The 22,742-nt window shown below is 38.3% G+C and overlaps 1 long non-coding RNA gene across 1 annotated transcript in view; it reads left to right on the forward strand.

Moving 5' to 3' along the window:
* Nucleotides 1-213: 213 nt before the first annotated feature.
* Nucleotides 214-22,742, forward strand: part of LOC112060205 (uncharacterized) — a 63,123-nt gene continuing 40,594 nt past the window's right edge. The window contains exon 1 of the long non-coding RNA XR_002889516.3: nt 214-287. This is a non-coding gene — a long non-coding RNA (uncharacterized LOC112060205). The remainder of the gene's footprint in view (nt 288-22,742) is intronic.

A 22,742-nucleotide genomic window follows, 5' to 3' on the forward strand; every position in this document is an offset into this window, starting at 1 on the left:
AATAGAGGGGAATAATCACTTCCTTCAATCTGCTGGCAATGCTCCTACTAATGCAGCCCAATATGCTGTTAGCCTTCTTGGCAACAAGGGCACATGTCATAAACAGACAGTTAAGGGTTAATTCCTCTTTTACCTGTAAAGGGTTAAGAAGTTCACATAGCCTAGCTGACACATGACCAGATGAACCAATCGGGGGACAAGATGTTTCAAGAGGAAGGAGGGAAGTTCTTTTGTTCATTCATTAAGTTCTGTGCTGGAGTGAAAAGATCCAGGAATCAACCAGGGTAGTGAGTATTAGAGAAGGAATGAATTTGCTTATGTTTATTTCCTTTTGTGACTTTTTCTTTTTGCATAGAGGAATAATCAAATTGGGTTTTCTTTTGTGTAACTAAGGTTTTGCCCAGGGGAACATCCTTTGTGTTTTGAATCTGTTGTCTGTGAGAGTAGCTTGCATGCTAATCTCAAAGAGGTATTCCTTTCACCCCTTTTCTTTAATTAAAAGTCTTCATTTTAAGAACCTGGTTGATTTTTCCTTGTTTTAAGATCCAAGGGGTTTGGATTGGTGTTCACTAGGAAATTGGTGGAGAAGTCTCTCAAGGTTACCCAGGGAAGGGTTATAGTACTTGGGAGGGAGATATTTTGGGGGGAAGACAGAGTTCCCAAATGACTCAAACGGTTGTTTAATCGATTTGGTGGTGGCAGCCTACTGATCTAAACTGGTAATTAAGCTTAGGGGTTCTCATGCAGATCCCTACATCTGTACCCTAAAGTTCAGAGTGGGGGTGAAACCTATGACAACACACTGTCGACTCATATCCAGATTCTCGTCAACTGTAATCCCCAGGTCCTTTTCCGCAGAACTGCTGCTTAGCCAGTCGGTCTGTAACAGTGCATGGGATTCTTCTGTCCTAAGTGCACTTGTCCTTGTTGAACCTCAGATTTCTTTTGGCCCAATCCTCCAATTTGTCTAGATCACTCTGGACCCTATCCCTACCCTCCAGCCTATCTACCTCTCCCCCAAGCTTAGTGTCATTCGCGAACTTGCTGAGGGTATAATCCATCCCATCATCCATTTCATTAACGAAGATGTTGAACAAAATTGGCCCCAGGACTGACCCCCGGGGCATTCCGCTTGATACCGGCTGCCAACTAGACATCAAGCCGCTGATCATTACCCATTGAGCTTGATGATCTAGCCAGATTTCTGTCCACCTTATAGTCCATTCATCCAATACATACTTTTGTAGCTTGGAGGGGGGCGGGGTTTCCAGGCTGTTTGCTCCCCAGCTCCCTTGGCCTTCCCCCAGCCCTGCTCCACTCTAGATACTTTCTCTACCTCCCCGGCAGCCAGCCCCATCTCCCTGTACAGCCAGAGAAAGACTGTGTGTCTGCTCCTGGCTTCCCTGGCTTTTATAGGGCCAGCTGGATCTGTCTGGGGCATGGCCACAGCTGAGGCTGCCTCCCCAATCAGCCCAGCCTAAGGCTCCCAGCCCCAGCCCTCTCCAAGGGCTGGCTTTTAACCCTTTCCGGCCGGGAGTGGGTGACCACCCCGCTACAGAGGCCCTTAGAAATGTAATATGTTCAATATAAGAATTAGCGATTAACTAACCAGACATGTGTTGAAAAAGTAATACAGCAAAACAGAAAATTACCAATAAGTTCTTGGAATGTATTGGGGTCAATGGTTTTGTTCCAGAAACTAGAAGAAGTAACCAGGGGGGTAGCCATTTTAGACTTGATTATGATCAACAGGGAGGACTTGGTTGCAAAACTGAAGGTCAGATACAAGGCAATGTGGGTGAAAGTGATCCTTTCATGTTCACTTTCCTGATTCTAAGAACAGCAGAATAAGGACAACAGACCTGTTTAAAAATAGATCTTAAAAGAAAACAGACTTCAACAGACTGAGAGGAAAAGTAGCTAAGGTTCCATGGGAAGAAAATCTAAGGGGCATGGGAGTTCAGGAGAGGTGACAGTTTCTCAAAGAGACAATATTAAAAGCACAACTGCCAACTATCCTGATGTGAAGGAAATATAGGAAAAGGCCAATATGGCTCCATCAGCTCTTTAATGACCTGAAAATCAAAAAGGAATACTACAAAAACTGGAAACCATGGACAAATTACTAAGGAGGAGTACAAAAAAATAGCACAAGCATGTAGGCACAAAATCAGAAATGTTAAGACACAAAACGAGTTACATAACACAAGGTACATAAGACCTGATATTCTTTATATACATTAGGAGCAAGAGAAAGACAAAGGAAACTGTAGGTCCTCTACTTAGCGGGGAAGTAGAGTTAATAATGGATGACATCAAGAGGGCTGAGGTGTTCAATGCCTATTTTGCTTCAGTCTTCACTAAAAAGTTAATGGTGACCAGATACTCAATACTATTAATATTAAGAATAAGGTGGAAGACATGTAAGCCGAAATAGAGAAAGAAATGGTTTAAAATATGAAGTAAGTTAGATGTATTCAAGTCATTAGGGTCTGACAAAATTCACCCTAGAGTACTTAAAGAATTAGCAGAAGCAATCTCAGAACTGTTAGCAATTATCTTTGAAAGTTCCTGGAGGACAGGTGAGGTTCCAGAGCACTGGAGAAGGGCAACATGTACCTATACTGTATGTACAAAGGAGAACAGAAAAGATCCGGGAAATGATAGACCAGTCAGCCTAACTTGGATACCTGGAAAGATACTGGAACAAATAATTTAACAATCCATTTATAAGCACCTGGAGGACAACAGGGTTATAACGAATATCCAACATGGATTTGTCAAGACTAAATCATTGCAAGCTAACCTAATTTGCTCCTTTGACAGGGTTACTTGCCTAGTGTATAGGGGAGAAGCAGTAGATAGGATATATTCTGATTTTTAGTAAGGCTTTTGACACAGTCCCCCATGATATTCTCATAAGCAAATGTAGCCTAGATGAAATTGCTATAAAGGTAGGCTTATAACCAGTTGAAAGATCACACTCAGAGTAGTTATCTATGATTTGCTATCAAAGTGGGAGGATGTGTCTAGGGGGTTCCCACAGAAGTCAGTCCTGGGTTCACTACTAATCTATATTTTCATTAATGATTTAAGAATGGAATGGAGATAATTATAATAAAATTTGCAGATGACACCGAACAGGGGTTGCAAGCATGTTGCAGGACAGGGTTAAAATTCAACACAATCTTGACAAACTGGTCTGTATTCAACAAGATGAAATTAAATAAAGACACATGCTAAGTACTTCACTTAGAAAGGAAAAATCAAATGCAGAACTACAAAATAGGGAATAAGTGGCTAGATGGTAGTACTGCTGAAGGGGTCTTGGAGTTATAGTGGATCACAAATTGAATGTGAGTCAACAGAGTGATACAGTTGTGAAAAAAAAGGCTAATATTATTCTGGGATATATTAACAGAAGTGTTGTACATAAGACACGAGAGGTAACTCTGTCCCTCTGCTTGGCACTGGTGAGGCATCACCAGGAATACAGTCTTCAATTCTGGGTGACACAGTTTAGGAAAGATATGGACAAATTGAAGAAATTTCAGAGGAGAGCAACAAAATAATAACATTTAGAAAACCTGACCTATAAGTTTAAAAAAAAAAAAACACACACCAAAATTGGGCATGCTTATTCTTGAGAAAAGAAGACTGAGGAGGGACCTTGTATCAGTTCTCAACATGTTAAGGGTTGTTATAAGAGGATGGTGATCAATTGTTCTCCATGTTCACTGAAGGTAGAACAACCAATAATGGATTTAGGTTAGATATTAGGAAAAAATCTTTCTAACTAGAAGTGTAGTTAAGCTCTGGAATAGGCTTCCAAGGGAGGCTGTGGAATCCCCAACATTGGAGGTTTTTAAAAAAAACAACAGGTGCCTTCCAGCCCTACATTTCTATGATTATCTGCTTATATTTTTACAATATGCTTATATCTGGTAATGTGTACATCTGTTGGGAAATAGACAAGGGGTATTTGGGGCTGTTTGGTTTTGGGATGAAGCATTTGCCAGTAGTTTAACAAAACATAAATTGCTGTTGGCAAACTATTCTTATACATTATTCTAGATAAATACCTGGTAGAATTGCTCCTTGTATATGCTGCATTTTAAGGCATATCAAAACAAAAATCTATTAAAAAGTTGCATATAGATATTCAGAGACTTTTAAGGATAACATTTCTGAATCCCTCACTTAACTTTTTCTGTTGCCTTTCCATAGTTCACCAAAGCCTCCTCATTTTTGCTCAGCTATCTGTGGCCCCGTTCTGAGTTGTCTCTTATAAGTAAAGATTAGAAGAGCTAAATATGTATAGCATGGTAAGTCATGTCTTCCAGCCTGCTGTTCATTTTTGTTTCCTTCCTCTGATTATTCTCCATTTGATGTATTGTCACATAAATGAGGAAGGGGATGTAATCATTGAACCTAATTTCTTGTTTACCCTGATACTTCTGAAAACTGTTTATTTCTCTTGCTAGTCATAACCTAGGACAGGATTTTCCCTTGCCCTCTTAGCCCATTCAGAAGGATAAGGGGGCACAAAGTCCCCCGATGGGAGGCAGGGGGGAGGGGGTTATGCATCTGGCAGATCCCAGTATTTGGGGTACAAGGGTTGTGTTCTCCTTCCTGTGCAGGAAAGCAATAAATGTACTGTGATGACACATCACAGCCACTATGCAGTGGTATGCCATACTCATGCCTATCTCAAGCTGCCATCTTAATCTCCAGAATCCCAGTTTTCATTATAAAACTAAGTTTCCAGCTGTTATGGTTGCAAGAGTGGGAACCGAGTGTAACTGATGCAAAAATACCTATGTGAGTCTGCAAAAAAACTTAGTAACAGTAGCTCTGAGAGGTGTGAACTCTCCCATTCATCACAATGTTGTGTTATAATCATTGGGCATCTGAGCTAATGTCAATGTCAGCATTATTACCTGTCATTCCTGATGTAAGGAAGGAGAGGGATGGTCACAGATCTACCAATTTACTGTGAGTAACTTCTCATTTTGGTGGAACAAGTAGGTGTTATTTGAGAGATACTGCCACTTTTTCCCTCCACCAGTCCGGAAGGCGACAAGCCCAAGGAGCCTAGCACAACCCATAATTAAGCCCCACTGAAGGAGACCCAAATTACTGGGAATCGTTCAGTCAAGGACCAGATACAATACTGTACTATATAACTCAGGTGATCAATATCAGAGGTGAAATATTTGTTATGAACAGTTTGCAAGCAATCCATAAGATGGAATATGTTCCTCGGAACTGTTCCTGAAATGATTTGCATAAACAATAAAGTCTCTTTGTGGATAGCTCAAGCAGAATAAAAAGAGCTAAATTTGTTGAATAAATTGTTTTCATTCAATTGTTTACCTAGCTCTATTTAGAAGCCTCCTTATTTTGTGTTTGGCTGTATTGGTTACTCAGTAGATATCTGGGTGTTTAAAATATTGGTGAATTTATTTTCTGTCCTGACTGCTATAAAAGCTAGCCTAGAAATTTTTCATTCTTGATCTTCATAAGTTGAATGCTGTGTAGTAGATCCCCTTTGTTTCTTATAGTGTCTTGTTGCCTGAATCAATGAATTATGTCATCACACTCTTCCCTGAAGAATTATAGCTTGTGAACATTCTAAATTCCTTTGGACTCAAAGTTGCACCTTTCACTTTTTCTCTCCCTCTCAGACATAGATTATGCCCATTGCTGTGAATATTGTAGTTATGAGAAATATCTCCAGGAGTTTCAGATGATCTTCGGCAGTAGTGGGTAACCTGCGGCACATGGGCTGCATGCGGCCTGTCAGGGTAATCCGCTGGCGGGCCACCAGTTTATTTATATTTGCACAGCTGCTCGCAGCTCCCAGTGGCCACGGTTTGCCATTCCCAGCCAATGGGAGCTGCGGGAAGTGGTGGCCAGCACGTCTCTGCGGCCCGCGCCACTTCCCACAGTGCCGATTGGCCGGGACCGGTGAACCGCGGCCACTGGGAGCTGCGGGCGGCCATGCAAATGTAAACAAATTGGCGGCCCGCCAGCTGATTACCCTGATGGGCCACATGTGGGCCACAGGTTGCCCACCACTGGCTTAGCACCTCAGTATGTATATATACACACAGACTGAGCAAGCAAACTGGAGTCTAGGACCATGAATAAATCACTTCATATTATAAATTGGCCCTAAATTGGAACACTACATTTGTATGCCCTCAAATTTTGGAATACTTTGGGTCTGGATCTAAACTTTGTTGCTTGAGTTCATACCTACTTTGCACACTTTCTGTATGTATCCAGCTAAGGGAGGTAGTGTAATGTGTTGTGAGAGGAGGAAACAGATAGTACTGGGATGAAAATGAGATACACAGAAAGACTTAAGCACCACTTAATCACTTGATGGTATCCCTATTAAACAGAATTATCATCCCCATTAAACAGCAGTATGGCCATGATGTACCATTAGGCTTAGATGTTTCCCAGGGAACCAATTTCACTTAAACAGATTTCCCTGTTAAGTGCATTCTCATTCAGTGGTGTGTACTATATTTCATTGTTTCCCCATGCACCTTTTTTAGGAAATTTTTATCCCTCATTTTCTATCACAGGCAAATTTACTGCTCAGGTTCACCCCTGCTACCAAACACCAAATTAAAGTACTGCAGCTGATTCCAGTTTTTGCCACATTGCATTGACTTTCATACTAACTATATTTAAAATTCAAGTTTTATTCTTGTGAGGTATAGAATCGCTTGTATTTCAGGATGATATATTCATTTTAATTAGAGCATTATATGCCAGCCAGAGGATAAGGACATATTGTGACAAGTTTAAAAAAAGATGTTAAATATAAATGAGAGTGACAGTCAATTTTATTTTTACACATTTTGGAGGCACAATATGAAAATAATGCTATAGCTAAAATGACAGCATTCCTCCCCCTGTAGAGGGTTTGTGCTTCAGAGTTCAGGGAGAGGCCGCAGTTCTGAAAACACAACACAGCAATGAATCTCCCCGTTTTTATTTATTGAAAGAGCAGTTTTATTACAAAGATGTTAGATGTGAAAATATAGTCAGATGCATTTAATGTTGTCGTTAATTCTGGATTCAGTATTTAACAGTTAGCATAGCTCTGAATTAACAAAAACAAAACCCTAAATCTAATCAAACTTGTCAATCAAATTCAGCCATGCGAATATTAATCTGTCCTGATGCCAAGTTAAAAATGGAACAAAGTTCTTTTAAGAAATTATTACACAATATTGAAATTAAAATGAAAAGCCCAGTGTATGCAGTCTGTTTACTGATCAGTTAAGTGAGGTAGATGTAATGATGGATAAAAATAGCTACTGTGTATTAGTTACCTGAAATATTTTTTTTTATTTATAAGAATAAACAAGAAATAGAGTGAGACTCAATGGTGGCTAATTTTTATAGGCAAAGCCATTTTCTTCTCTACCTATAGGAAGAACTGCCTTGTATAACTATCTTTAAAAATGTTTTCTGTTTCAAGAAAAAATGATGAACCAACAGATTAGATAAGAATTTGTCAAAACCTGTCATTCTTGAATCAAACTTGAAACTTGGTGCAATTTCTCAAACGTTTTCATGCAGAAGACCTGAAAATGTCAAATGTGTCAAGTAAAATCCTTGCAATGATTCCTTGGGATGCAAGATGTTGACACAGAAATATTGAGTAAGTAATTTGATCTCTTCAACTTTTGAAGTATCCTAGTGGAAATGTAACCATCTGTAATTTTTTTTGAGAATATCTGTATAAGCAGTATATTACAGGTCCCCTTTTAGCCTTTATTGAAGGTTGCTTTATCAATAAGACCATAAGTTTGTCCTAGAGCTGACTTCCATCATCAAACCAGTGATATTCAGGGATTATTATTTTTCATAACTTTGTAAAAATAGCCACTTTCTCCTAAGCAAATATCCTCCAAGAATTCCCACAATTTATCTATCTATACACACACATACCCCTAATGTAGTGGCATAGGAGGTTTTTGATTATTTTAAATTATTAGGTAAATAAACTCAAACGGGTTAGAACAGTTTAACTGAAAAATAGAGGATATTTGACTGTCTTATAATTTTCATTACAAACAACTTATTTAAATACAGTATTGTGCCATGATTGAAAACTAAAAATATGACCTCCTCCTCCCTGCCACCATGACAAAAATCAAGAATTTTTGCATAATGATTAGCTGTATTGTAGTACCAAAATATGCTCTCTGGCACAGACCTCCAGTAAACCTGGAGTCATGGATGTCATTGTGGTAGTTGACAAGGAAAAGTACTGCAGTCATTGCAATACAACATTTCTTCAAAAGGAAGAAGAACATGGATCAGTTTAACAGTCTACAATGATACCTGAAAATTCTCTTCCTGTGTGATCTGACAAAGCCTGGGAATGTTGCAGAGGAAATGCTTTCAACTTTGAAGGCTAAAGAGCGATCCTTTCACTTTTTTAGTGTTAAACTGCTACTCTGACAAATCAAGATGGTGCTTTCATGTGAGCTTGTCTACTACATGTACGAGGAAGCATGAATAGTCTTCTTGGAGGAATCATATTAGAAAAAACTTAAGGTCACATATGAGTTTTTGTTAAAGATAAAACAATAAAAGGGCAGTGATTTCTCCTAGATGCAGGCTGGTATCTTTCAGATTCACTGCCTTGGGTTTAGATATACATTAATGGACCAGTTATGCCACTTATTACATGAATAATTCCATTAATTTCAATGGCACTATTTGAAGAGCAGAAAGCTACATACATGATTTATAGTGGCAGAATTAAGCACTTTGATATGTTTGTGTCAGCGAAAATCAGATCAGGAGGAAACAGGAGGGCAGCCTATAAAAAACAAAAACCCGAATGCATGTTTTTGTTTTGTTGTTCATTTTGCAGGGCTATGCTCCATTATGTTACCTAGGGATGTGGTGGGTTCTGCATCACTTGATGTATTTGAATCAAGACTTGAATAGCTCAAACAAACATTGTGGACTTAATTCAGATATGACTGGGTGAGGTTCTTTGGTCTCTGTTATGTTGGAGGCCAGCTTAGATGATCACAATGATTGCTTCTGGCCTTAAACCTATGAATCTGTATTGAATGCCCTTATTGCTGTATTTAAAAATACATATTACATTAAGGTAAATCAAAGATTCATGTTCTTTGTTATTTATATGCCAACTGCTGAATTTCTAGACAGATAATAATTAAAAATGCCACAATTTTATTCCTTACCTAGCAGTATGGCAATTAAATAGTTTGTCTTTGTGGTTTTTCTGTTAAGTTCATACTTTGTAACACAATAAGCCTACGAGGTAGTTGTTCATGTAAAATGGATAATTGTGCAGACAGATAGCCATTATACATTTAATTACATTTTCAGGCAGCAGTACTTAGACCATTAGGTGTGTTCTACCCTAACACCCAAGCAAAGGAGAAAGGTAAGTGAGCAAGCTTGGAAGGTGAGGTTAAGGATTGAAGAGTGCAGTGCATTTTCAGCATATGCTAATTAGGAGCAACAACTTGCTTTTAAAGTCAGATTCACTCCTATGTAGAGCTGGGTAAAAATTTTCACCAAGCAACCTTGTTTGTCATAAAAATAGATTTGTGTATGCTGATTCCGGTTGACTGAAACGTTTTGCAAATTCATGTAGATTTCCGCAAATTGTTTTTTTTTTGGGGGGGGGGGGGGATTTTTATGTTTTTCTGTCAGAGAATTTTGGTTTTTTTTTAATCACAAAAAACTAGGATGTCTGTTCAAGAGTCAAGCATGCTATCAGTTTGCCTCCTCAGTGAAGGATTCAGTGTGTCTCCTTGCATTTCAAGATATACCAATCAATCCTTTGCCATTATTATAAATAGGACAGTCCCACTCCCACCCCCACCCCCACCCCCACTCCCACCCTGTTTTTTTCTTACTGTAGATTTTCTCTTACAGATTTATGAATTGCTCAGTCAGGTCCTGGCTCAGTAAGCAAAAAGACATACATTGTGAGGCATACAATATGCAAATGACCAGACAGGGAGATGTTTGTCTGCTACTTCCTGTATAAAAGGAACATTCCTCCTGGTGACTTGCCTTAACTCTAAAGGCCTTAACATAATTTTCAGTATAGGTACCAAACTCCTCAAATAATACCCATACATACATTTCACAATGATTCTGACAACCAGTGAGCTACTGGCTCTCAGTAGAGACCTCATATGCCACCCCTTGGTTAACTATTATGCATAGATCTGACCCGGGGAGCCTGCAAAAACTATATGCAGCCCCTGTGTCATTTGCCAGTTGGTACCAGCGGGTCGCTGAATCACAGAGCAGTTTGCTGTAAGGGAGGGCAACTTGAAGTTGTGGCTGGGGGTCCCGTACACAATGAAATGGCTAATCATATTTTATTACTATTTAATTTACAGTTTTTGCTATTTCATCATAGGGAAGTTGCAAGTAGGGATCATTATATAGTCACTTTTGTATCTACCTCACATTGCATATCTTGCATGCACCTTTACCATAGTACCATAAGCAGAGATCTGTTTATGTAATGACTTAATGTCTTCAGTCATTAACTCTTTGCAGCCAAATATAAAGCAGCATTTGTTTAGAGTAGCATACAACCAGAATTGGTCACTTATATTCACAAGCCACTTACACTGAAGATAGAAGAAAATCACAATTGCTGCAGTAATAGTAGAAAAAAAAATCACAAAAAAATCAGTTAGCAGCGTATTATTTGTGAACGCCTCACGTTACTTAAGCCACATGAAAATGTGTCCCATATCAGAGGAAAGACAGGAGGAAGAAAAGACAAGAGGAATTACATTAATATTGTCAGTAAGATGACATTTAAAATGTGTAGCATTTAGTCAACTTTGTTCATGTACTCTGTGTGTTATAGCAGCCACCCACCTCTTCAATTAGCTGCCAGCATGGTGGCTTAGCTCTGGGCATGGTTTTGTGTTTGATTTCTAGCACTGGCATAGAGATCAGACATTGCACTTCTATATACTTTCCCTTTCCAATTTCTGCATGCCAGGCCAAAAAAAAAAGTCACCTCTTATCAGTATTTGGAAGGTATGGGAGCGGCAGGAAATAAAAGAGTTTTGAACTAAGCTTAGGCTGCCTTGTTCTAATCAATTACTCAAATGTTAGCAGTGGTCAGCGATTGCTATGGCACTTTGTTTGGAAAGCATTTTCTTCACTTACCAAATTCATGAAGGACAGAATTCTAGGCTCAGTTGTGTACTCCAGCTACATGGTCCTGTGGGGAAATAAAGCCCCTCTTATGTTACTCTGCAGCCATTTTAGTTTTGTTAGCTGAATGTTAAAAGCTGCTCACAGGAAGCCATTTAAAGTGTTTAACAACAATTACTTTATTCAGCCTCCTAATTTATGCCAGCAGATGGCATTCTTTTTAGTAACTATTTGCATATATACAGACATGTCTTTTCTAGAGCACTGTCATAATATAGGGGAGCAGAGGATGGATGCTCAATAAAACCCTTACCTCCTCATGTACAAGAGGGCAGAGAGGCGAAAGAGAGGGTGGAGCCACAAATTGACAATTGTTCAATTAATCTGTTGTGCCAATACTAAAATACATGAGAGCAATTCTCATGTGAAAACTGGTGAATGTTTAGAGCCTGATTCTGCTATCCTTACTCATTCTTAGTAATACTTTCTTCTGCAACTAATCCCATTTAAGCCAGTGGGACTAAGATATTATTCAGTTGAATAAGGAGATCAGAATTTTGCCATTACAGAAGTTACTAAAGAAACTAAATAGTTATGGAGTGAGATACCGAGTAACTGGCTAAAATAGAAAACAGAGAACAGGAAGCAATGGTCAGTGGGGGATAAGGGAAGACATCCCTTAAAGGAGCTACAACTCTTTTTCCCCCTGCCAGTCCAGTCAAAAGCCCACTTGCCTCTGAGGCTGCAGGGGGCACTGAAAGAAATCACTTTGAACTAATCTTAAACCTTACAATGCTCTAAACTAACTAATCACCCAGGAAAACTTGGGTTTCACTGTAGACAGCCAAGTAAAAACGTATCATTATGCAGCCGCAGTTAAAAAGGAAGTAAAGAAAATGTGCTTTTAAATAAAATATGGAAATTGTATGTTGTATAAATCAATAGTATGCCTCTCCACTGGAATAATGTGTTACGTTTTGGTCAGCATGTCTCAAAAAAAAAAAAAAAGTAGCAGAAATAGATGTTCAGAGAAAAAAGGGATTTAGAGATATGGAAAGATTTTTGTATGAAGAAAGACTGAAAAGACTCAGCTTGTTCAGGTTAGGGCTGGTCTACACCTTCAAAATTAGATAAACTAAATTATATAGCTGGGGCTGTGAAAAAAATTGTGCCCTGTGCAATGTAGTTAGGTCAACCTAGCCTCACTGAAGATGCAGTTAGCTTGACAGAAAAATTCTTCCATCAACCTTACCACCTCTTGGAAAGTTGGATTGACTGTGACAGGAGAAAAATCCTTTCCTCGATGTGGGAACCGTCTACTCTATAGAGGTATAGCTGCAGTGTAGATGTACCCTTACAGAGGGGTGAGTGAAGGGGAACATGTTAAATGTGTACAAAATAGAGAAGGAATGTCTATACAGCCTTTGCCATAATATAAGAACAAGGAGACAGTCAATGAAATTGAAAAGCAGCAAAATTAAACATATGGTGGGTTTTATTTGTAAGAATATTGGGCACACATATTCTTACAACTAAAACCCACCATATGTTTATTTTTTTCAGTCTGAACACTTGAAGTGCCTCTAACAAATACTTTAAAAAATACAGTAAATCCAAAAAGAAAGATCAACTTTATAACGTACAATATTACTAAATAACCAGGAAGCACAAATATAAATGAAATTCCTCATTTTCCCCTAAACATCACACCCCAATATATTTGCTTTTGTATCTGTTAAAGTTATATGGAGTCATTACATATTATATCATATTTAAGTCAAATATTTGTAACTACTGTGAGACAGTGATTGATCCCTGATAACCATATCTCTCCTGATGGGTGGGTGGAGGTATGGGGGGGGGCTCTCGCTCTCTCACTCACACCCATACACACACACCCCCTCCGTCCCTCCCTTTTTTTTTAGAAATACTTTCTTGGAATTACCTTCCTATTCAAATAGTATGAAAACTGTGTGTCGTCTTAACAGTGTGCTGTGTTCAGAAGGCAAATCTGGGCCTCTAGCATATTTACTCCTGAGTTCAAGGGCATTATTGAAACACTTTTAGGATGAGATTAATAGATTCCTGGGAGCATAAAAATTCTCAACCAAGGTATTTATGCTTTTTTCTCTATGCCTCATAATGCATCTAAGAGTGTGTATATATATATATATATATAAAAAGAATATATATAAAAAATTGAAAGGATGCAGAACAAATCTCGAACTGCAATATGGAATTCACATTGTCAGATCATGCTCCAAGTTGAAAATAAAACTGGGCCTCATTTGTAAGAAGCAATTTAAATGAAAAGCCAACAAATTACTATGTTGAAATAAACAGGTTGTAATAATATATAAATTAGGAGTTTCTCCTGATTTTTTTTTTTTTAGCAACAAATGATTTACCAACTAATCTATTTCATCTTTGAAATCCATCTAAAGCATTAATAAGGAACAAATCCATCTTCCTAATGGAAGGAAAAATAAGTTAAAAAAATCATTTTTATATTTTAAACCCAGAATAGGCCATTATGTTAATCTAGTCTGAGCTTCATATCATAGTCATAGAAATAAATTAAGATCTCAACATTCCCAACTGGTAAATGTACATTAAAATATTATGCTAATGAATAGTCTAAGACTTTCTTTTTCACACCAGAAACAAAGCAGGATTGCCCACATTCTCCATTTCTATTTGACTTCTCACTTGAGCCATACACATGTATAGTAGCAATAATTGCAAAAATGAAACTGGTTAGAACTGAAAAGAATGATCACTCTGTATCACTAGATGACAGAGGATGTTCCTTTTTTTTTTTTTTGGTTTAAATAAATCCGATCCCTCTAATCGTAAGTGTTCTTGAAGAGTATGGACTGATCTCTGGTTCAAGATTAATGGAAATAATCCTCTGCACCATAGTGACAAAATATAATATAATAAAGGAATGCTTGATTAAAGAATGTCTTTTTCTAGTTTCAAATAACAGAATAAAGTATTTAGGGATCACATTGATTCCCACTGTTGAATCTTTATATGAAGCTAATTATATCCTATTACTGAATCGAATCTCAGATGGCCTTAATTGGAAGCACCTTTTAATAAATTGATTAGGGAGAATAAATGTGAAATATGACAGTATTCCCCTGAGTGTGCTGTTACTTTTTCACTGCTCTGAATGATTTGAATTCATAATGTTTTTAAAAATAAAATCAGTTAAATGGTCAAAGATTTTATCTGGCAGGGAAAGAGACCCCCAGGTTTACTGTTTCAAATCCAAAAGCAAAAAGTAGTCTTTCTTGTCCTGATCTGAAATTTTGCTACTGGGCAAATGCTTTTAGATCATTATCTATTTGGGGTGAAATTCTGAACCCACTGAAGTCAATGACAAAACTCCAGTTGAAATCAATGAGCCCGCCCTTGATGTTTATCTTCTAAAAAGATGAGCTGGATTTAAATAGAACATTTATTAAATCTTTGAAATCTTTGAAATTTGTATTTTGGTAATATTTAGCAGGGTTATTTCAGTTTCGGGAGATTCCTCCTTTTGCTGGTATTTCCTCTGCTTTTTGTGAAAGGACGTAGAAAAGATATGTTGGTCTCTCAAACACATTGAAAATGCAGTTTTTAAGCAAAATGAATATGCATAATCTGTTAGGCATTTTAAAGGGAGTGGGTTATTACAAAATGAGCCAATTGTTTAACACTGGGATTTCTTCTTCATTAGATGAGTGAGAATACATTATTGATAGGTCAATTAACACATTTCACATTTGAAATACTGTGGAAGTAAACCCTCTGGGAAACCTCTACTTATTTACAGTTAAAATACTCTGCAAATAAACCCACTAGGAAATTTCAGTGTCAGAAGTAAATAGAGTTCTGAAATAGCAGTTTAAGAATGTATAGGTTTAAGATTTAAGTGTGTAGGTCTATAGAACAATTAGGAAATTAAAAGCATAATCCTCAACTCATATAGTCAAAGACAACCTTCATACTATCTCTTCCTAGCTTTTGCCTGCTTGACTTTGCAATGTGAATTTTTTTAACATAGCTCTGCTACTTGAGCTAACAAAATAATTGATAGCAGTAGTAGGTTGTCATCCTTTATGTGGATTAGCACTGTAAGAGGATGCAAAATAGTTTGTCAGTGGGTTTTCACAGATATTTGCTGACAGCAGAGGAATGGTGAGACTCAGGGATCTTGGGTTTCCATTTTGGAATCAGGAGGGGAGTGTGCTTCAGTGGGCACAGATTCTTCTGTCCATTCCTTCCCAATGTGATGGCTCCTATTCCATCCCCTCCAACATGCCACTGTCAGCGTCCTGTCTCTTCTTTGCACCTGGCTCCTTGTCCCAGTCCCATTCTCTTCACCTAGCCAGTCCCAGACTCCATTCTTCAGGCTTCTTACCCCAGTCACAGTCTCGCACCCACATTCAGTCCCATTCCCCTTCCCCAGCCAATCCCAATCCCTGTCAGCTACTCAAGTGATCTCTCTGTCTTCCCCACCCCCTCTTTCTGGCCTCCTGTTGCTTCCCCCACCCAAGTTCCCCCTCCTCACTGGCTTCCAATACTAATTTCCCTCACAGGGCTTTGCATCCAATCTCAGTGTCCCCTACCCCCCATTCCTTGTTACAGTCTTTTTGCCCAGCTAGTCCCAGTTCTCCCCTGCATTAAGGCTCCTCATCAGATCTGTTTCCTTTCCCTTTACTCTGTACTGTTTTTCAGTCCCAGTCTCCTTCTCCTGCCAGTCCTAGGCTCCCACAACCCAACTTCCACTCCCACAGGTGGGTCAGGGGTACTTTCAAATTGCTTAAGTGTTGTGTGTACATTTTCAACTTCTTGGTAGGGGAACATGGAGATATTGTATACCCTTTCGTCAGAATATAAATTAAATTAGGAAATTACAGATAAAGCAGACTGTCATAGCAAAATTGGGAAAATCATGATTATATCATTGCAAAAACTTGTATTATTCATTGCAGACATTTAAAAAAGGAAAAGAAGTGATACACAATATTAAAATTAAATACATTTATCACGGGGAGCTTTTGGGCAAATTCAAATATCTTTTCTTTTACAATAAGTTGTTTAAAAACATTTAATAATATTTAGAGCCAGATTCTGCCACGCTTACTTCAGTTGAATAGTATCTTACCCCTCAAGTAGTCCCAGTGAATGTGGCCCTAGTAGTTAAAAATATGAAATAAAAAAGCATAGATTGGACACACGCTGAGCCAAACCTATTCTAAATTATGGATTAATTTTGCTCAGTAGTGAACAGATGACAGTGAGCCAGATTCTCCTTTCACCATTTCATTGGCTTCTGGTTAGTGGCAGAACACACCTGCAACATACTGGTCAAAATGCTCCCCTGGGTTTTATGAACGTCCATTAAACATCATATTATTTTATCATGAAAATTATGTCTGTGACAAACGTACAGCCTGAATCATGGTCTTCCAATCATTTTGTCCTCTGGAGTCTGGCCCTCTGGAGGTAAAAGTTTAGATAAATCTCCTTTAACCATCCACATCTTTTTTCATTACCTTAAGAGGAAAAATACTGCAACTGTTGCTGTGGCTTGTTTTGAGCTGCGTGTGAAATGTATTGGGCTGTGTGTCATATCAGATTAGATTACGTTGCCTTTCCAACCACTTGCTTATGGGAGGGGCAGAGGAGGGATGGAGACATCTGCCTTTCTGTTTTTCATAATACTAATAATTATGTAATTATAGTTCATTAACACCCGTATGCACACGGTGTTTTGTTCTATTTTGTGGACTGACATATACACTACTTACTACCATTTGAGGGGTCATTTAAAAATAAACTACCATTGGACAAAAACTGGAAATGTGTGAAATGCTCTATTCAAACCAAAAAAGTACTCAAAATTAACCCTGGCTGGAGCTTGGCTGCTGTCCATGAACCAGTTATAATTCATTGCAGCTTCATTTGTGTCAATGAAGGCGTTTGCACTGTATGTATTCCAAAGCCCTTGTTCTCCAGTTTAATTTGGGGGTTTAACTGTGTGCTCTTGGGAATAATCACAAGGGGCAAATTACATGGTATCTTCAACAGCTGGCTGAAAACTTTCTGATGAAACAGTTTTCTGTCAGCAAATGCTGTTTTGGCAACATTGAAATTTTCACAGGAATGTGTCATTTCCATGAAATTATCAATGGTTTTTTTTTAATGATGCACAGTTGAAATGGAGTATTTGGTTTTGTTATCATTGCACTTTGTTCCAAATTTCCCATTTCATTCTTTCTCATTTTGACTTCTGTATTAAAGCATATTATTTTAATGTTATGTCCAATAATTATTACATGCAGTACAGTTTTTTTATATTATGTGTTGACATAATTTAAATTAAATGTAATGATTACGTCATTTTGAAGTCTTCAAAATGATTTTTTTTAAATTTCCAGTCCATAAAAAAAATTAACATTTTGAATTTTGTCTCAATTTGTGATGGAAACAGATTTCAAAATATAAGAATTTCCATTGGGATGGAAATTCTGTTTTCCTAACATTTCTACTATTTTCAGTTGTGACCACCAGGACTGCTTCAGTTTCTTGCAAAGCAGTAGACTCATGCTAACCTACACAAACCTGTGTAGACATATAAGATTCTGTTGAATCCACACCTTGACCCAAATTCTCTGCCACTGTCGGTTTCTGCTGGACTGCGCTAGTGGGGTCTGTCAGGGAGCTGGTTATGGCTTCCTGATTCACTGTCTCAGCCGGGACTCATGTTTGAATAGCCTCCACCACCCGAGGTAACCAAAACGCTCGGCACTCACAGCCAAGCCGTTGTGCCAAAAGGAGATGTAGGATCTAGCTACTGTGGCCCTACACTGCTGGGAACTCCACCACGCCGAGGTTATTATGACAAGGTGGGGAGTTAAGCCTAGCCTTTGCACCAGCTGAATGGCACAAGGAGAGCAAAGGAAGTCAGATAATCTGTCCACTTGGTTTTGACTCATGGGAAATACAAAACCCCTTTTAATTTCTGGCCTGCACACCTACACAAACTAGTTTGGCTACCTTCCTGACAAATTCACAAACCCATTTTGAACTGAAATTGCGAAATAACACTGTGCTCTTCCCCCCTCCTCCCTCCACTTCTAATAACATTACAATCGTGACATAAACCAATACAAGCAAAGAAAATTAAAGCACACCACTGTACTTTACTCATTTCATTATGCCTTGGTACTGTAAGGGCAACAAGTTGCTTTAGAGAAGCAAGTTAAGCAAGGATTTAAAAAGCTCTCCTACTATATAGGAAAGCTCAGATTTTCCATTCTTTTATGAAAAAATTGAACTCCCAGCAGCTTTGGATTCTAGCCAGCTACAGTGGATTTTTATTAAACAAGGAAATGAAACACCAGAGAACCAAAAAAATAAATCAATAGTCCTGTACCATTTGATGATAAAAAAAATTCCCATGCTACTGCAATACTTGTACTAAGAACATACCTGGCACTATCAGTGTTGCAGTAAGTCAGTGTCTGGCAGCCATCTTTGGAATATACATTAAGTAAATATGTAGTATAATTTGAGAAATTTTAATAAATATCTTCAAAAAGTCACCCTTTGGATCATTGTTAGGCTATTCTAGTTATACTTAGATTTAGGATATTAAAGTTCTGTTTCTGTCTGGCATGTGCTCTGTAGCACTCTGTGGGTTGGGTTTTGTTTCAGCATTAGTACTGAGGAGTGTTCCTGCAAGTGCTCCTAGCCTTTTTACTTTTTCTCACCTAAGACACAATATTAGAAGGATAAAAATTCTTATCTGTTTAATCTGTTTCAGGATGTGTAGCCATCATCTGAGTGTGTTTGAGACTTGTGCTGAATAGTATCTGGTGGCTAATAGATCTCATTAGGAGTATGTAAATCAAATCACAAAAGAACTTAGAATCTGGTTTGGTTCAAGTTTAAACAACATGCCTATTTATCTAACTTAATCTTTCTATATTGCTACCCATCACTGCAGTATCTGAACAACTTCCAAAATAGCAACAGTAATATCTCTATATCTCTTTCTTCCATCCCTGCTGGAAACAGACAAATTTTAGATTTGCTTATTTGTTTTTTTCTAAAAAAAAAAAAAAAATTGGTTAGTGTGAGTGGATTTTACATTAGCTATAAATCCAGCAACGATAGTGATCATTCACTTGCAGTGGTTTGCTTAAATTTTGCTCATGACCACAAACTGTCCCTAGATTCAGCGAAAAAGCAATCAGTGTTAAACTTTAAAATGGACAAGAACATATCCTGTATGTATAAACTTTTGTTTGTTTGTTTGAAATTCTGCTATATATCTGTACCCATCTCGTGTATGTGGCTTATAGTAGCTCTTGCTCTTTATACTCTAATATAATTGCTATCCTTACAGGACAAAAAATATTAGTTGCCGTTGTGCATTCCATAGCCTCCACCCACCTACTAAATTCTGCAAATGAAAATCTGAGAAGGTGCAAATACTTATTCTCATGCAATGGAAATGATAATAGACTGCACTGACACTATTTCCAGTTTGTGATTACAAAGAAACATGAAACAGAGCAGATTGTTTTCTATACCAATAGGTTCTCTTAGTGAAATACATGCATAACATGAGTGGTTTGTATAATGGCTTTTAAAAAACATAATCCTCTTAAAGGTCTGTGTCAGTGGCAGTCTTAAAAAATACAATTGTTTTGTCGGAAATTTTTTGATAATCTGCTGCAAGGTTTTCACCAGTTTTATGTCTGTCTTTGTGATTAAGGCAGTTTCCTCAGTATGATTTGAGTCATTATCTACAGGCTCAGAACAAAAGGAAAATCTGGAACACTATTCAGGGGTTATCTGATAGAGAAAAAATGTGTAATGAAAACGACAGTGATTTCACTGTTAAATTGCACAGTAGCTTTCCCTTCTCATTACTGCACCAAGTAAAAAATGATAGGGTCCAAACTCTCAAATGAAAGGCACAGCCAGGCCTTTATTATTGCTTCTTCAAAAAAGGTCCTTCTTCATAACACCTGGAAAGATCAAATAGTGTCAAAACTACAGCAGATTTTCAGTCCTGCGCAATACACTGTAATGAAGAGCACTCTCCCTGTATCTTGCCCTGCATGACAGCCATACACTTTGAGTACTTTTGCTGCAGCCGCATTAATAATGTTATGAAGGTGTAAGGAGTTCACCCACACAAACATCTGCAGCCCTGAGCCATAGTGGGGCATGACTGCAGTCACTCCGTACACTCCTGATTCACAAGAGAGTAGAGATGACCTTTGCTCCTCCCCTTAAGTACCAACTGCACTGACCAATTGCTCAGGAGTAAATATCTCACAGTCCCTGGTGGAGTATCACAGTGAGAGTGTGCCCCTTGCATGCTAGGAGAGGTCCAGAAGGAGCTTAGCCCTCCCTGAGTCAAAATTCCTTAGAGAGCTCCCCCTGGGGTGATGTGTCTCCACATTGTCTCCTTTCTGGGACTCTCCATTAAAGGCACAATTGAGCCCAAAAGAAATTAAATTAAAAAAAATGATGAATAAGGGGTAACTATGACAGATGTAAAAGAGGATCTCCCATAGAACTCGGTTATCCTGGAACTATAGAAATTAGAGCTAGTCAAAAATCATCATTCACAAACATTTTTCAAGAAAAATTGGCTTTTTTTCTTCATGAAAATGTTTCATTTGAAATTTACTGTTTTGATGGAAAACTGATTCATTTATTTCCCTCCCCCTGTTTCTCTCCCTTTCTACCTCCCCGCTTTTTTCCTTTTACCTCTCATTTTTTCTGTCCATTTTTGACACTTGAAAAAAAAGTTGGGGAGGGAAAAGAGGTAAGGAAAAAAAAGGATGAACAAGAAAAAAAAGGAGGGGTCAATTTTTGTAATCAAACACCCAAACTTGTTTAGCAAAAATTTGCAATTTTTTGGGGGGGGAGGGGAATGAAAATTAGTGGGGGGGGGGTTGTAAAACAATAATCATTTTTGACCGCTCTAATAGGCCCCAATCTGCAAAGACTTTTGCATGTGCTCATGTTTATGCCCTATGAGAAGTCCCATTGACCTGTGTCCCATAGCCTTTTCAGGATTGTGATCATAGAATTAATATGTATCTCTTGTTTCCCTCTATTCTCCTTTTTCTCTTCTTATCTGTTAAAACAAAGGTGGGATTAGATGGGATTTTCAAATGCTGTCAACATTGGCTTGTATGGGAGGGTTGTGCCCTACTGCTGGTCAAGGGTGAAAGAAAAGGGTTTCTTTGGCTTGGTCTACACTAAACCCCCAAATCGAACTAAGGTACGCAACTTCAGCTACGTGAATAACGTAGCTGAAGTTCGAAGTACCTTAGTTCGAACTTACCTCGGTCCATACGCGGCAGGCAGGCTCCCCCGTCGACTCTGCGGTACTCCTCTCGCCGAGCTGGAGTACCGCAGTCGACGGCGAGCACTTCCGGGTTCGACTTATCGCGTCCAGACAAGACGCGATAAGTCGAACCCAGAAGTTTGATTGCCAGCCGCCAAACTAGCGGCTGGGTATAGACATACCCTTTGTATTAACACTAGTAGTTTCATTGAGTTGACCTAATGGGGTTTTACCACTGACTTCACAGAGAGCAGAGTTAGGCCAAAACTGAATACTTCTGAAAACCCCAACCAATGTTCTTTACAGCCCAGTTCTGAAAATATTTTGTTATCTGGTGTAGTGATTACTGCTAGACATTGACAATCAGATCATGCCCTGGAGTACATGTGGTTGTGGGTTCTGACTCTGACATGGTAAAAACACAGTCTTTGTGTGTAATTTTTATATATTTCCATTACTAAGCTTATTCTTCTCATCTCTCACTATTCTGTTTTTTCAATGTTTAGGACTTTATAGATTAGTTCAGTTAATTCATAAATATCTGCTTTTAATATTTAAAACATGTTTCTTGTTTTCTAATGTTAGTTGATACATGTTGGTGTGTGTGTAAAATTCAGATATTTGGTTGTTTGCAAATGTTCATAAAACCAAGACATCAGATATTTGGGAGCTTTTAGTTTCTCAACGTCTTCTGTTGTATAGGGCTGAAGCTAAGATTCTGAGGAGCTGCAAAGAAGTTCCACTCTGGCCAATTTTAGGAGCTCTTTAAAATCTTAGTATCAGCCCTGGAAAGACCTGCAGAACCCCTAAATTCTGCTGGAATGTAGCTTCAGACCATTCATCCCTGGCTAACCAGAGTATCAGATAGCCATTGTTTGGAAAATTACAGTCCAATTGGCAAGGAGATACATTAGGTGACCAAATAAATCTTTTTCATATCTAATGTCAGTAGTTCCCAGATCGTGTCACAAACAAAGGAGACAAACTTTTCTCTGACTGAAAAGGTGAATGATTAAGTGTCTGTACTGATTTATGATACAATCTGAAGGATTAAATATATAGATCTTAGCTAAGCAACAATTTGGGAGAGACATGGTACCCATTGATAGTATTTGAAGGATAAAGGGAGGGATAGAAATGTTTGAGTGTGGCCCAACCATCT

Source organism: Chrysemys picta, chromosome 3 (genome assembly GCF_011386835.1).
Source record: "Chrysemys picta bellii isolate R12L10 chromosome 3, ASM1138683v2, whole genome shotgun sequence".
NCBI classification, from domain to species: domain Eukaryota; kingdom Metazoa; phylum Chordata; order Testudines; family Emydidae; genus Chrysemys; species Chrysemys picta.